The sequence below is a fragment of the Sinocyclocheilus grahami genome, unplaced genomic scaffold (genome assembly GCF_001515645.1).
Source record: "Sinocyclocheilus grahami isolate Dianchi unplaced genomic scaffold, SAMN03320097.WGS_v1.1 scaffold729.1, whole genome shotgun sequence".
Taxonomy (NCBI): Eukaryota; Metazoa; Chordata; class Actinopteri; order Cypriniformes; family Cyprinidae; genus Sinocyclocheilus; species Sinocyclocheilus grahami.
The window spans coordinates 310,614-319,559 of NW_015505908.1; the positions used below are offsets into that span (position 1 = coordinate 310,614).

Genomic DNA, 8,946 nt, shown 5'->3' on the forward strand with positions numbered 1-8,946 from the left:
TTGACAAGACAGTTGACCCTGAGAGGTCAGCTAAATATCTACAGCGGATCTAAAATATGAATAGTTAATTATAACTAGTTATGGTTAATTATTCATATTTCCTGTCGTGAGCTGATTCGTTACAGTGGCATTGTTTCCCTCCACTAAGAGCATCGAGCCTTCCCGAAGACCCTGCCATCAACAACATACAATGGTAGTGCTCAACTTTTTTTGATTTTCTTTCTTTGAAGAATCAATATTTTTTTATTTAGCAAGGATGCATTAAAGTGATCAAAAGTAACAGTACAGATTGTTACAAAAGATTTCTAATTCAAATAAATGCTTTTCTTTGAACTTTCTATTTATCAAAGAATCCTGAAAGCAATTGTTTCACAGTTTATAAATATAATGCATCTTTGCTGATCATTAAATAGACTTACTGACCCAAGCAGTAGTGTACGTTAACATACCAGCACACATGGTGTGTCCAGCTCCTTGTGGTATTGGATAATTCTCTGTTCATGTGTTTCCTGTAAAATGCAAAATCAAATCTGCGTTCATGATGCCTGAACGATCTACTTTCAAAGTTTGGTTTATTACATTTTATATTTTCAGTAGGGTTATTTTTTTCATTTATGGCAATCATTTTTCACACAATATGGCACTGCATTTTTTTTTGGGAGGGGGGGGGTTTATGGATTCAATATGGATAATTAGTCATGCTGTTGCGCATGATCAACTGTTCATACCCCCATATGTTTGCTGCTGGGATCAGGATCCAGATAGTGAGGGTTAATGTTGAAGGGCACTAAACCAATGGCAGCAAATGTGGGTGTATAGACAATGGGCATGTCATTGGTGAGAGTTTTGGAATTAGTTTTTGATTAATCAAGACACTAACCTCTAAAACTCTCTTTCTAATCTCAGTTACCAGCTTGTTGTAATAGAGGGCTTTCAGCAGGCAGAATGTGTTTCAGCAGGCGCCACCTATTGGACACAAAAACAGTACAGCACAAAGTCTAAGACCATACTGAAAACATGAGAATTCAACCCTGTGATGCAGGGATTTTTAAATTATACACATTATTTTATTTCAATTAGTTGCTCAGGCAACAGTTCAAATTATTACGTTTGCTAATATTTATAAATTTTTATTACAATTTTTTTTTTTTCATTTTTGTCAATTAACAATTATTTTGAATAGTTTTAGTGATCTTTATTATTATTTTTTTCAAAACAAGAACATAATGACAACCCAAATTATTCATTCTGTCAGAATGAATAAGTGAGTGAGTGATGTGACATGTGGCCAAGTATGGTGACCCATACTCGGAATTAGTGCTCTGCATTTACCCATCCTAAGTGCGCGCGCGCGCGCACACACACACACCCAGAGCAGTGGGCAGCCATATATGCTGCGGCACCCGGGGAGCAGTTGGGGGTTCGGTGCCTTGCCCAAGGGCACCTCAGTCGTGGTATTGCAGGTGGGAGAGAGCGCTGTACATTCACTCCCCCCACCGACAATCCCTGCCGGTACAAGACTCGAACCCACAACCTTTGGGTTATGAGTCCGACTCTCTAACCATTAGGCCACGACTTCAGGAAAGAGGTCTGACTACAGTGAAGAAGTCTTCAGGACGTCCCAGAGTGTACAGCAAGCGCCAGGACTCCTGATGAGTCAGCTACGGAATCGTGTCATCAGCAGTGCAGAGCTTGCTCAGGAACGGCAGCAGGTTGGTGTGAGAGCATCTGCACGCACAGTGAGGCCAAGACTTTTGGACAACGGCCTGGTGTCAAGAAGGGCAGCAAAGAAGCCACTTCTCTCCAAGAAAAACGACAAGGACAGACTGAAATTCAGCAGGAAGTACAAGGATTGGACAACAGAAGACTGGTGCAAAATTATTTTCTCTGATGAAGCTCCCTTCTAACTGTTTGGGACATCTGGAAAATCGATTGTTCGGAGAAGAAAAGGTGAACGCTACCATGAGTCCTGTGAAGTGCCAGCAGTGAAGCATCCTGAGACCATCCATGTGTGTGGTTGCTTTTCAACCAAGGGAGTGGGCTCCCTCATAATTCTGCCCACAAACACTGCCATGAATAAAGAATGGTATAAAAACGTCCTGCAAGAGCGATATTTTTTGCCAATAAAAGCCTTTAAAACTTATGATTTGCTTATCATTGTTTTTCAGTATACCATAGAAACCTGTGGAAAAATAATCTACAAATACTGAAGCAGCAAACTTTGCAAAACACAAAATGTATGTTACTGCCAAAACTTTTGGCCATGACTGTACATGTGGTAAAATCAACAAGACACAAACCCAATGTCTTGAACTTGTCTCTGGCAGTCTTGGTATAGGTGTCTCGATCATGTAGTGGATATGGGACAAACAGGATCCTCTTCCCTGTTGAACAAAAAAACAACCGGGGTCAATGCAGGTCCGATTAATTAGATTACTAAAACACAAAAGTGTCTCACATCACGCTTATATACTTGTCATAACTGCGGTTTAAGGCCAATAAATTGACTTATACTTTATACTTGCAGTCATTGGCTGTTAACTTTTAAAGAGATAAGACACTCAAACCTTAAATGGCCCATTTTACCTGATGGCCCAATTTGCCTGATATCACCCTAAGTATTTTTATTTAATTTTCTTTTTGAATCCATTTTCAAATGATTTCAAATTTCTTAAATATTAATTAAAATAAATACAATTATATCGGCTTTATATCGGCCATCGGCCACCCTGTTTTCCAAGATCGGCCATCGGCTGTCAAAAAAACAATATCGGTCGACCACTAGTTTTAACCCTGTGAGAAAACGTTTTTTATTCAGTTAACTCTTTTGAGGAGATTTTTAACAGAGTTAAGCCAAAAACAGTTCTAGAGTTTTTAGCGAAAATATATTGTAAAAACCTGGTATATGTCTTCCAGGTCAAGATGGCTGAAGACCACACAGATTTTGTGTTTGGATTTATAAGTGGATCAAAGATCAGTGAAAAGCCGGGTTTGGTTCACATGACTCCAGGAGTGCAAATGCATACTGCAAATGCAGTATGTTTTACTGTACACACTGGGCTGGCATTAGCTTTTCTGTGTTTTATGATAAAATAAGGAGTCTTGTTAGAAGAAAGGTGATGCTACAATAAAACGAAAATGCCTTTTAATAGAATGTTGTATTTTAACTATTTATAATAGAAGTATTTGTCATTTTATTTTATTTGAATTCATTCATTAATTTATTTCAGATCTGATACGTGTTCTTAATTAATTTCTCTTTTATTCTTCAGAGGATGGACTTGGACAGCAGTATTCAAGTCCAGAAGATGTGATCTGCACTAAAGGCTCTGATATCATAATTGTGGGACGAGGTATTCTTGCCAGCTCAGATCTGCTCAGAGCTGCAGAAGAATACAGAACTGCAGGCTGGGAGGCATATCTGAAGAGACTCTCACATGCCAGATAATGAATCCCCCTCAGGAAAGAGAACAAAAAAAGTGGGCCAGTTGAATCATGTCTGGTCTAGCTTGGTCATTCCATCCACTTGAATACAAACCTGATTCTGATTAATCCCTGCATGTTTTGTACACTTCGTAATAAAAATGTTGTTTAAAAATGTCAGTCAAAATCTAATTTGAAAAAAAATATTTGTAGTATTTTAATGCAAAATTGCAGTTGCGATATAATGAACAGAGAAGACTGGGGCTTATGTTTCTTTGTCATGTGCATCTAGCTGGATCTGGCCTGGTGGTGGTAACTGTGTCAATAAGCCTAGATATGGAGGCATTTGAGGTCTGGGGCACAGGAAAAACACTACTGAAAATAACTTTTCTATTTTAATATATTTTAAAATAGAATTAATTTCTGTGATGGCAAAGCTGAATTTTCAGCAGCCATTCCTACAGTTTTCAGTGTCTTAAGAGTCTAATTCTGCTCAAGAAACTTTCCTTATCAATGTTGAAAGCATTTGTGCTGCTTGAGGTTTTTGTGGAAACCCTGATGCTTTTTTTCAGGATTCTTTGATTAACAGAAAGATCAAAAGAACAGCATTTATGATCAAGCACATTTGATCAATTAAATTTGTTCTGAAAGGTATTAATTTCTTTTCAAAATCTTACGGACCACAAACTTTTAAACAGAAGTGTACCTAAAAAAAAAAAGACTGAGAAAAGCCAAATGAAAAGTGACAACTACCCTTCATCGCTCGAAGCCGAACACATTTTGAAAGCCTCTCTACTGTTGTTATCTCTTGTCAAATCCAGTAGGGGGCAGTAGCACACTAGCTTTTTTTATGTGGGTGCTGCCAGTCACGTGTTTAAATAATAAATAAAAAATATCGCACAGTAACGTTATAATTAAATAGTTAACCTTTGGTATAATTGATACGAAAATATGGCCTTAAATGTTTATTTCTGTAAGACATTGTCCCACTTCTTTGACAATTGTGTTGTGGTTTAATGTCATTACCAGCAGTGAGACGTAGCCTACCTAATTAAAAATAAATCCACATTTATCTAATTGTTGTATGTTTAATTAGGAAATATAAATGCAGTTTCCGTGACCTCATTTTAACTTTTTTCCTTTTTCTTATACAAAGAGCGTTCAAAATAAATTACGTTAGGTAGCAAATTTGTACTTTTAGGCTATACCGTTTAATGCTCCGATTATATTTATGAAATCAACACATGCATTCACCTCCAGGAGAGCGCAAGTTCTGACCGCACACCTAGCATGCGCTCGGCGAAACGCGAGGTCGGTTTGCTCAGAGCGACATGATTGACTTAATAGAAGTAATCTACTCTGGCCCTCCCATTTGACTCCTTGTGTCAATACTGGATGAGAGGAAAGTGCGTGTGACAGGTGTCCAGGACAGAGTTCCGCGCGCTGAAGACAGAGAGCAGATCAATGCATTCACCCGCGTGCTCACTAAATACACCGACACTGCTCTATAAAGCTAAAGGTCTCAGGTCTGTGTGCATTAGCAGTTCTATTATAACGCCACTGATGAGCCAAATTACACGGTAAGTTGTTTTTTTTTAAACTCAGGTTTTGTTAACACTTCAATGTATAGGCCTATTTAAATAATTTAAATGTCATGAACTGTATATTCATATTTTCATTTACACGGACTACTGATATGATGTTTTGTATTGTTGAAGAAAGTTATTACTTGGGAAAATCATTGCTCACATGATCTGTTGTTCTTGTTTGTTGTGTCTTTAAGGAAAGAAGACGAGTCATCAGCAGAAACCCAATGAATGAATGAATGGACGTCCAGGAGGGATGTGTTGTGTGTTTTCTGTACTTGTCTCACGTTGAGCCACACGCACAATACCTGCAGATGAAAAGGTTTTGTTCGTTCGGCTCGCGTTACGCAGATGCAGACACGCGTCAGTAACACCAGAGCAGCGGGACACATCATTTCACTGCTGTTGCACTCTCCACCGAAGCTTAACCATTTTGAGACCAGTAATAAAATGCGAATTAATGCGCTGAACTAGCCTATAACGAATGCATGCTTATGAAATATGTCAACATAGGATACAAATGTCTCATATGTCTTATTTTCATTTTATTCATTGATTTGGCATGCTATTTTATTTATTATTTTTTTTCACCAGGACCACCTGTAACACTATAAGGTCAACAGTTTTTAGTATTAAACCTTCTTGTGTGTATATATACACACACGAGCGCTATATATTAAGAACAATATAAATATAATCATATTGCCAATAAAATATTGCCATTAAACTGGAATAAAGAAATATGTTCTCCTCAGATAATTGAGAAAAGCCCCATATCCTTATTAAATATCTCCATCCTTGTCAGAATGTTTCTTTTCATAATTCAGCATGCAGGTAATGGCATATTTCATCTCTATAAGGTTATTGAATGGACATTATTCATTATTTTAATCAAACAGAAACAAATTTCAAAAAATGTTAGCAGGGTCAGTTCGTTTTTAAGTGGAAACAAATACTTTATAAATGTGTTGTTGTTTATTTATTTTAACATTTGATACATTTACAGTTCTGCTTATGTTGTGCCAATTATATTGTGTCTGTAATTCAATATGATTGTCTCTGAATGAAGCATATCTAGCCTATTGTTCCATAAAGTGCTTAGCAAACAGCTACCTGATAAACAGACATTTCCTGTTGGCTATGTGGCAGTTAAAAGAGTTACTGTTGAAAATGCAAATGATCTTTTTTCTTGCCTTTGGCAGTAGACTGGATATAAATGTCTGTTGTGGCCATGTTCTTGCAGAAGCTCTATGCTTGTGCTCAAACACATAAATGACATTATCTGAGCAGATGTCCCCTGCACTAGCTGTCTGGAGCTGTTCACATTTGCCCTGAGAAGGATTAGTTTCCATGGCACCCTAAAGAAAACATCACCCAGCACTAACTATTTAGAAAGTACCGGCCAGTTTCACCTCACCATCACACCTGCAAAGTAAATGAATGACTCAGGAAAATCAGGAAAAACAATATTCACACATGGTTTGATGATAATGACAACATACAACAATAATAAACTAAAACAAATATAATAATACATAAAATAATAAAAATATGTTTATCTTCACATCTATATGAAATGTGGATATTTAACAATTCAATTAGTATTTAAACTTTGATAATTTTTTTTAGATATTGATGAACTTAAACTTTATATTTTGTTTAAATAGACAGATATTGCCACTATGAGGATACAATGACACAGTTTCCTTTTGGAGTGAGACGGAAGTAGGCTACCACACTTTCTGATTTACAAAGGATTGATTTGCATGTCAAATCACTCTGACAGATACACCTTGTTTTTGCATTTGGAACTGTACATTGAACACACAATTACAGATCATCTTCTGAAGTAGCCTCATATTTATTTAATGTTTTTGAATGAAGTCTATGCTTAAAAAAAGGCTGCGTTTATTTAACAAAGAATCAAAACAGTAATATTGTAAAATATTAGTACAACTTTAAGTTCTGTATATATATATATATATATATATATATATATATATATATATATATATATATATATATATATATATATATATTACTCATTTACTCATTCTTCAGTGTTACATGATCCTTCAGAAATCATTCCAATATGCTGATTTCTTATTGTTATCAATGCTGAAAACAGTTGTGCTGTTTTTATATTATATTTTATATTATATCACTTTTGGATTTAATGCATCACTGCTGAATTTACTGATTTTTGAGTAGCTAGTATGTTGCAATTACTCTGTGCTCTTATAAAATTATATATATATATATATATATTACTCATTACTCCAGTCTTCAGTGTTACATGATCCTTCAGAAATCATTCCAATATGCTGATTTCTTATTGTTATCAATGCTGAAAACAGTTGTGCTGTTTTTATATTATATTTTATATTATATCACTTTTGGATTTAATGCATCACTGCTGAATTTACTGATTTTTGAGTAGCTAGTATGTTGCAATTACTCTGTGCTCTTATAAAATTACGTTATGGATGCAACTTAATTATAAATATATTGTTTCTCTCAGATCAGTAAAATCAGTATAACAGGACACCAGCTGTGCGCCCTGCATCTCTACAGCACATGTTCTTACGCAAACAACACCTAACAGGTGAATAATCACATGTGCATGCACACACACACATATTCATGCCTTGGCTTATTAGAATATTTCATAGGGTTTTGTTTCCTACACCATTGTAACAAATGTAGTTCTTTGAATAATACAACATACTGTTGTGGTGTTAAAGGTCATAAAAATGTTAAAATGTAGCTTACTGAATTCTAGCTACTGTCATGCAGTAAAGTTATCACACCACCAGATGTCATCAACACGGCTGACCACTGGACTGAAAGTAATGTTTAAAATGAATTTTAAACGGCCTATTTTTTTGTTACTCTAATCATGCTCTAAAAGTTGTTTTATTGTACAAAAACATACCGTATATGTATCTTAACAGCTGAAATTATTATAGATTTTTTTTTAAATGATGTCGTCTCAGAGCCGATCCTCCCTATACGCAAAATACGCAAGCAGCGTGGTGCCCCCGAAACACCAGGGGCCCCCCTTGCTCTCAAATATGATTTAATTTTAGTTTCGTTTTTGAATTTGGCCAGCAGTCATGAAAACATGAATGATCATTTATTTTAATGTGGTGCGCTGTCGCCCTTTCGACGTAAAAATCTGTTAAATCATGTAATGTGAATGTCATACAGTCTTGCTCCAGACTAAAAAAACGAGTTGAAAGCGTACCGAGCCGCAGAATAGACAGTTTCTCAAGCGCTTTCCGCAAGCGCGATTCGAGACGGAGTGAAACACGGACAAATGCGTTTCATTCTCTCGTTCATAACCACTCATACCCCACTTCAATAAGAGTCTCATCTCCCATTCCCTTTAAGAACCAGTTGCGCTCATGCCATTTGCTATTTACACGGCGGAATTTGCAAGCACAAAGACTGAACGCGAAATGGAGCTGCTCCTGCGCGAGCAAATAGGTAGTCTAATTCTGATACATTCAATAACTATATATCCATTATGATATGTAGACATTTTTACATTTTTAATATTATTATTGTGTAGGCTTATGTAGCCTACACAATAATAATATTTTACATTGCAATCCTTTAATTTTTAATAGTTGGCATGTTTGTGTGCTGCTGTGCGTCCCTGTGTGTGAAATACAGGTGCATCTCAATAAATTAGAATGTCGTGGAAAAGTTCATTTATTTCAGTAATTCAGCTCAAATTGTGAAACTCAATTAAATAAATATATTTAATTGACTGTAATTGACTTAACTGTATTAAATAAATTCAATGCACACAGACTGAAGTAGTTTAAGTCTTTGGTTCTTTTAATTGTGATGATTTTGGCTCACATTTAACAAAAACCCACCAATTCACTATCTCAACAAATTAGAATACTTCATAAGACCAATAAAAAAA

General features: G+C 35.9%; 1 pseudogene; it reads right to left on the minus strand.

Moving 5' to 3' along the window:
- Positions 1-2,480, minus strand: part of LOC107560460 (alpha-aspartyl dipeptidase-like) — a 3,152-nt pseudogene extending 672 nt beyond the window's left edge.
- Between the last annotated feature and the right edge of the window lie 6,466 nt (positions 2,481-8,946).